This window comes from Tribolium madens, unplaced genomic scaffold, assembly GCF_015345945.1.
Source record: "Tribolium madens isolate multiple individuals breed KSU strain unplaced genomic scaffold, Tmad_KSU_1.1 Scaffold_3;HRSCAF=73;Tcas5.2_LG2, whole genome shotgun sequence".
NCBI lineage: Eukaryota > Metazoa > Arthropoda > Insecta > Coleoptera > Tenebrionidae > Tribolium > Tribolium madens.
In genome coordinates, this window is record NW_025401006.1 from 3131981 (window position 1) to 3140628 (window position 8648).

The following is an 8648-nucleotide window of genomic DNA, read 5'->3' on the forward strand; positions in this document are numbered from 1 at the left end:
AACTCAAAAACAAAACAAAATTTCGTTCTGAAAATACGATCACGTTTTTTATATTATTTTAATTTATATTAATTATTATTTTCTGGAGGCAAATGATTAAAAATAAAACCGCTTGTTTCCATATTTTATATTCACTCTGTATAGTTTGTACATATTAAAAAAAAAATGAAAAAAAGGACAAGGAGAAAAATGTTTCCAAGTACTTATAATAAGAATTATGCTTGATACAATATTGATGCATAATTTTCTTCATGAGGAACAAAAACACGATTAGCCCGTCACACCAAACTTTTATTTTAATAGTTTTATTCTCACCTGAGGATGACCACTTTGTGGTCGAAACGCGTTGTGCTATTAAAATAAAAGTTTGGTGTGACGGGCTAATCGTGTTTTTGTTCATCGTTTCCATACCAAGAAGATCCAAGAAGAAGAGGAATTTCTTCATGAGGATATCATTTTAGGAAAATAGATTATAGAACCAGAATTCGAATATAAAAACGGCCTCGCCCTATATATTCCTGGACTGACGTGAACCAATGCAACTGACAGACTGATCTTATAATCCATCTGATCGTTAGTTTGACAAGTTTATGATACAGACGATATCTATTGAGCCGATTGGGCGGCATGCTCTAATTTATATTCAGGCTATATTTCGTCGAAATGATCGCGATGCCCTCGTTCGAGTATTTTATTGATGCATTATCACTGTCATATTTTCCGTATTGCTTGTCTCTTGTTTGTTTAGTGGCTGCAAATATTGATCAATGATTATTTACAACTGATAATATTGCAACTATTTTGTTCCGAATAAATAAATTATAAAACTGTAAAAACGTATTGATAATATCAAGTAAATTTAGGGTCTGATGTCATTTATGGCTGCAGTTATTGCAATAAAACATTTTGTTAATACGATTAACAAATTAAAAAATTGTATCCTGTTTGTGTTTAGTGAAAGGAGAGAATTTTTCAGGAAAAAGTAAGCTCTAATTATTGGAGAGATTTATTAATGGTTTTTTGATTTATGATAGTTTCAGTTGATTTAATATTGATTGGGCTAATCGATGTGCAGTGTTTAATGAAATGTTGGTATGCTCAGTCCTTTCACTGTTATGTAACGGATCATTTGACAGGAAAATGTAGACGCCCAGCGAAATAAACAAGCCATTTAATTAATTAATACATTCAGAGAATTTCTAGAGTATTTGCAGAGTCGGTGGGAGTTTTACCTTTTAGAGACAACGACTACACCTTATTGAGACAATAAAATTTATAGTCTAGAGTGGCAAATCACTCTAATTAGTTTTATGCCGACTAAAACGGAAACGTTGTTTTCCAGCTAATAAACTTGTTTTATTCGAACATGTCTGGCATATCGTGTAATTCAGTCATAAATCCTGAAATGCCACATATCAATTATGTAAAATCACTAGGATATCTATAAGTTTGCTGCTTATTAACATAAACAGATGAGAATGAAATATTGCACATCACTCGGATAGCTCATTAATATTAATTTGTTCGCCTGTTTGCAATACGAAACATAATTGTTTCCCGGTGACCGCTTAATGCGAAATATTTATATCGACGTATTAATTATGTTTTTATAAAGGCTAAATGTTGTCTGTTTGTTGCATTAATGTTATTTATTGATGTTGTGAAATTAACATACACTGCTTGATTAATAGATTGTATACACAAACTCATTAATTACAAATATTATTTTTCTAAACTTTAAGCAAATTATGTTTTACCTTCGCGAATTGCAAAATTTATTTTATTATCCTACACAGCTGACAATTAAAATTTTCGTAATTTTGATAATTTATGACTGGTAAATTTCACAAATTTTTGTTGTCGTGGGAAATTAAACATATTAATATTAATTACTTGATTTTATTACTTGCTGCTACTATCGTGACATCTGCAAATACAGGTGTGTTGAATCAACTAAGTGTGTACCTTGTATATAATGTGATGACAAAATTTTTTACTATTATACAGGAAATATGCAATAAATTGTGAAATTTTGTTCCGAGAGTGTTACTCAAATTTTGTTACCATGATACAAGTATATTTATTTTTTATTATTTTTACTTTCCTTATCCTATAAATAAGGAAAGTAATGTAATCGGCTGAAATTTGACATACCCATATTTTTTATTAAAAATGTTTTTAGAAATCGATTCGATCTGATAACTTACAAAATAATTTTATGTTACTTCGCGTTAACTTTTAGACTGGTTTTCTTAGGCGACCTGGCATAAATTAAATAATTACAATGTTTATCACAAAGTAGATATTAATTATGCATTTATCAAGGTGAAAACAGATTTATCATAGGATACACAAATTATTACAAGAATTTTTGATTAATGGATCCGTTCATTAGAATGTTGCAACGCTACAGCAATGCAATAAAAATGCTACTGTTGTTGCGTTTGCAATGCATGCATAATGAAATTATTTCATGAGTAATAACAACAGTAAAAATGAATAATGATAAAGATACGCCGAATGAAATTAATTAGTTGCTCTCAAACCAAAGGCGATGTAGGATGTCAAGTTGTTTGAAATGTCACAGTTAAACTGAGGGCATGATAAATTAGACATATCGCAGCTGTCAACGGGGTTATTACTGAGTTGGAACAGCTTAACGTACGACGTCATTTCCGTTAGCCATTAATATTTTATATGACGAAATGCGAAGTTTTTACTGTGTGTCTCCTTTGACTTAACATCCTTTAATAACTTTATCGTCTTGCCAGTATTCATAATAATTTATCGTGGTGAAAACAGGGATTACTTTCGCAACTTCTATAAATATATGTTTTCTATTCCTTACTTATTCCTCTCAAACAAAAATAGTCTCGAAAATAGTTGTCAATGTGATAGATAACTGATAAATTAGTCAAAAACTGCTATGTAAATACTAACAATTAATATTCAACTATTGTATTCATGTTTAAATAAAAAAAAACTCATTAAGCACAAGAAATGATCTGCAAGTTGGCGCAACAGGATAATTAATTATGTCAATTAGTGGGTTTGTAATGTAGTATGTTTGATGATATGCTATTAATGATACCATCAGTCTACAAGACTGGAAATAAACGTATACAGGGTGCTTCTTTTTTATTGTTACAAAACAGGTGATAGAATATTCAATTTTAAGACAAAAGTTTGATATGAACACGTATCAAAAAATGTTGTAAGCGAGCTACACCCCCCTAAAAGAAATGCGTTTTTTAATGAGGTTCTCGAAATTTTTAATCACGGGCGTCTTAAACAATAAAACGAATTTAATTTTTAATTTTTATCGTCTAGATGATATGTAAGACAAATTGTAAACTGATTTTACTCAAAAACGGCAAGTTGTATCGAAAAAACGCAAGAGATTTCTTTTTTCGTGAAAAACTATGATATTTAGAATTTTGTGGCTGAAAGTGGCAAGAACCAACAGCCAAAACAGTTAGGGTACTTTTTACCCTAAACCACTCCAGTTTAGGACGTCCCTGAGTAAAAATTTCGACATTTTATCATTGAATTTGTCGGTGTATCCGGATTGCGGCTCAGTCATATCGATTCTAGAAATTCATGACCGGACTGCGGACGCAAAATTAAACCTCAAAAAGTAGGGACTGGATTGCAACCGAAACACCGATAGTCTTATTTGATAAACACAAACACATTACTAGGGTAATTGTGTTTTTGTCGTAATTTGTAATTTTAAAAACAATTATTATTCTCAACTAGCGATTTTTGTGGTAGCTACGTAACGTCCACTTTTTTTGGAACTTCAAAGTAAATTGCTGTGATAATACGTAACTATAGCGAAATATCTTCGTAGATTTTCCCATAATGGGGTATAGCCAATACTGGTTTACCACTATTTTTTCAGAACTACCCACATTACGTTTCAACGACTTTATAATTACGACGAATTTACTCAACGGATTAGTAAGTGGTTTATTTGTCTTCTTTATGAAAAATACCTATAATCCTTCAGTCATGTTTTTGTCTCTCTCAGAATTAGTTTTATCAGGTATTCCATAATGTCCAACAGTATTTCCTATCTCTATTAATGGATGCCAGTAATAAAGTTCTACCGACTATATACATTACTAAATAGATGTTAAAGCAAATTGTACTCAAAATGATGTCAAAATTTTAAAACCAACCTAAGTTTTCTGATTAACATTTAGAAGAAACTTGCGTAACCGTTGTACCAAATTTTATAATCTTATCTACAATGGTTTCTGAAAATTGGAAAAAATTCATAAAAAATTCCACCTCTTTCAGGGGATGTAGCTCCCTTATATAATATTTTTGGATACATGTTCATAGGAAACTTTTATCTTAAAATTGAATATTCTATCATCCGTTTAAATTTGTAACAATAAAAACGGAACACCCTGTATAATTGAAATTTTCTTTAAATTTAAAGAAGAGACTAGCCATACTGGAGAAATTTTTGAGCGTTTCTTCTTCAAGATCAAAAGGCACGACATGGCACGAATTAACTTTTTTCATTTTGGGCAATTTGTTTGTTCAACCAAGACTAGGGGATTGAATAATTATCAATAACGTGTTGGGAGGTCACCACACACTAGTATGCCATCGCCGCATTTGCTTTACATACAATGGAGTCGTGTAGTTACGTGACTCCCTTTCGAAGTAGGTACCAACTTTTTTATATGTGAAGCGGTTGCAAGCAAACAGGACCTCGGCTCAACAATCTGACGGACTGATGAATGGAGAATATGGCTGGTGAATGGTTCCAAAGCTGGTCAAAGAATGACAATGAAGTCTGAACCGGCAACAACACCAAACTATGAAATTACAGCAGGAAAAAAGCTGCGTTTCACTTGGTCCGCATCACGTCTCTGCTGTGCTGTCACTCCTGACGAACGAAATTACCAAGATTGCGGTGGATTTGATTGAGTAACGACTGACGGAGGGACAATGCAGTCGCGAATGTTCATTCGGAATGCAGACGTGACTAGTCCGGAGACTGATTGTAAAACGGCGGCGACGTGCTTTGCTCAACCGGATTTCGCCCTTTCCTGCAATGCTAATTACAGCAGGAAGACGTACCACGAAAAGATGGGGTCAATCAGACTATGCAGACAATCGTAAATTTTCTTGCAAAGTCCGCGAGTTTAGTACAATGCTTGAGATGACAGCAAGATTTATACATAACTCTCGAGATTGCTTCATAATTTCAGGAGAAGATATGTTTAGAATACTGTTTCAATCTCTGCTTTCAATTTGAAGTTTCACTACGATCGCACTGTCAATAGTAATGAGTTCCTGCTGCGAACTACAACTGATTTACTACCTTACTAGAAGATTCAATGTACAACTTGCCATATTTTTATGTTTAATATTGCTTGTTTTTAATCAGTCAGAACTCAGAAATGTATTTTTATTCTTAGTGTAAGTACTTCTTTAATTTTTGAATTAGGTTACACAATTTTATAATGACTAGCCTAGTATTGTGTGTTTTGATAATCTCCGGTCCAAGTTTCGTGTGGTAGATTTTCTACTGAACCCATAAGTCATGGCAACGATGAGTGTCGTCACCTCCCAGCAGGTGCGCTCTCGTGTCGTGCCCGTCTGACATATGTGTGTGGCCGGTTCGGCCGTCACGATTTCCAGCCACAGGTACCTACGAGGTTAGCGGTTGATTTACGGCATTTCCCCGTAGAAATTGTCCGGCTTTTGTCCGAGCATCGGGCTAATGAGTCGACGGCGAAGCGGCGGTCGAGAGGCGGATTAATGGGTCAGGAGGGACGGCGCGGCAATAAATTCTTGCCCAAGAATTACCGGCTTGCAACTTGCGAAATATGACAGCCTCATAAATCCAAGACAGCACAGCGAGAAAGCAGGAAAGAGCTAGCAGGCGACCCGTGTAGTCGGGCAATATATCTACCAGAACCCCAAGTTGGCCGCGATCCTGGCCTTTAGCAAGTGCCATTATTTTTTCGTTTTCAAGAAGTGGGTAGTTTGGATATACCACCGCCGTCGTGCTATGGCCGTCATATTTTTCTCTCCTGGCAGCGCAAGCAGAAACTCAAGATAGTTAATGTGATTTATTCAAAGCGAGATAACTCAAAGCCGACTCCAAATGATAACGTCAACTACAGAAGCAACTTCTCCAAAGTTTATAAGCTTCAAACTCGTCTTTGCGCACACAGTCCACTCCAAACGTTATCTGGCTTACTATCTGAATAGCTCGACACGTATAGAGCCATAATGTATCACGGAGTAAAGAATGTCTCCCCGGCCACAGTGTTCTGTCTTGTAGGCTGAGACAGCTGTACACGCCGAAGAACACGATTAAAGGAGATAAATCTAATGGTGAAACCTTGTTAAGAGTGGCGTAAATGGCAACCCGGAGAGCTGTAGATTTAACACTGCCAGTGCGAGGAGCTTGTGAAGCCGCTGACTTATTGAACAATTCCTGTCATGACGCCGAAATAAAGAAGCTTCTTTTCGGTAGCTGCCAACGATCACAGACAGCGTTTTGATTAATCCTACCGTTTAGACCGCTTCTTCCTACACACTAGACCCTCCTCAACGTAATTGCCTACGATCTTACTCAATCAAAAAATAAAGATATATCTACACATTTTTGACAACATTTATATTTGATTTTTACAAAGATCAAAATGTAACAATAATTTCATGTCGGAAGTAGATGCTAAGTATTACGAATAAAACTTTTGACAAAATCTTCGTATTTTACTTGATTTTGATTAATTCGCTCTGTGGCCTAATTCTCTGAGACTGCAATTAGTTTTAATTTTCTAACAGCAAGTATAATGACTTGTCATTAGTTATGATCAACAATACGAGTTCATTGAATAAACATCATGATTTCATTAAGTAGCTTGTGCAGTTTAATTTACCTGTTCAGTTTGCTGTGCTATACAAACGCTCACACCTCGGTTGAGAATGTCTCATCTTTATCGCATTTTATTGTGGCAATATATTATGTTATTATTATAATGAATAATGGCTCAACACCATTATATCTACAAAAGGGGACAGAGAACCGTAGCTTGAACCTCCTCGTTCATAGAAAGTGCCCGTGACGGGTATTAATGAACTCGATTGTGTTGTAACTTGTATCTGACAGATATTAACTTATTACAAGCCATAAATCATCGCCGAGTGCTGATTATCCGATTGTTTAAGCTAGTTTCGTGCGGTTTAGCCAGCTTTATATATCTACATGTCTTTTCTGCAGACCGGCACTTACACACGGTGTGAACACCACTGTTCAACTTATGATAAACGGCCGATTTTAATTCAAAAAGCCGTAGAAGGGGTACCTGAACGCTGTTTGCGGAGCGTGTAAGAATTATGATATTCGTATTGTTCATGCAAGACAATACTTGGGGAGCAGTTCAGTTCACACCCATGGCCCCTTGGCACTTTCACATTAACAAACAATACTCTTATGCCACAATGCTATAAATCAAAACTATAGCAGACGAGCTCTCTTCAGCATCAACACACCATCACCGCCAGAATTATTAGATTTACGAGTAGATCCGGATTCGATGCGCGTTAAATCAGAATGGAAAACAGCGCCATCGATTAGCCGGAAAATATCTACTCTGTTAATTCAATCTATTGCCACATTTTGTCATTATCTTGCCGTGAGAGAAAATCACGGGTAAAACTTTGAAATAGTTGAGTACTGCTGTTTCGAGGCACCATGAGTTTTCAGTCTAGTCTTGTGGCGTACTTCATTAAAGGAAGGCATGTGTGTTCTGTCAGAGCTGAGTTATGCCTTCCTCTTTCGGGTCGGACAGGACACTACAAAGAAAAATGCCGCTGAAAAGAAGCAAAATGCGGCTGTCTCTTCATAAATTTTAAACATTGCAGTGGCGCAACTCTTGCGTGCCCGATTAGCACCATTGCTGCTGTCCAAAGAAATAATTTCGAAAATTTTTCTCGTTAAAATAATGAAGACATTGATAGAAATTCGTTAAGAATCAAAAGAATCAATTAAAAAACTGTAACCGCGCCCACGGAGTCCCGTCGGTTGGGTCCGTTACCCGCTGAGAGGAACATCCATCTCTCTCGCAGGACCACCCGACCGTTGGTTGATAGTAGCTTACACTGGACACTGCAGGCCCCCGACGGTGAAGCTCTTGACAACCAAGATAAACTGACGGCCGTGGGTGGTGGCTTGTTGTCGCAGACTTAATGTTCATGTATTCATTATTTATTATTTTTATGTTGAAAATACCGATGTCGCACTTCGTTATGTGCCTCTGCGGTTTGAATAATCGCAGATGCTTGTACAGCCTGCAGGACCGGATTGCATCAAAGAACTTTAATACCAAATTAGCTGCTTCAATTATACGCCATATCTGCCATCTTTGCGATAAGAGGGTTCGGTGGTCTTCACCAATAAGAATAAAAAAATCTGTAATTTAAATTTAAATGATAGAGAAAAATTGGTTTACTAAAAGCATTTTTTTTTAATTCTTGACTACGTATCCGTATTCGCAACAGAATTAAGTACTCGTAGATAGGTATATATTATTTATTGCAGTTGTTGGTGGGCGCCAATGAAACTCGCAGAAAAATGGCGGGGAGCCAGCATCTTTGCCTCATTATTCTGG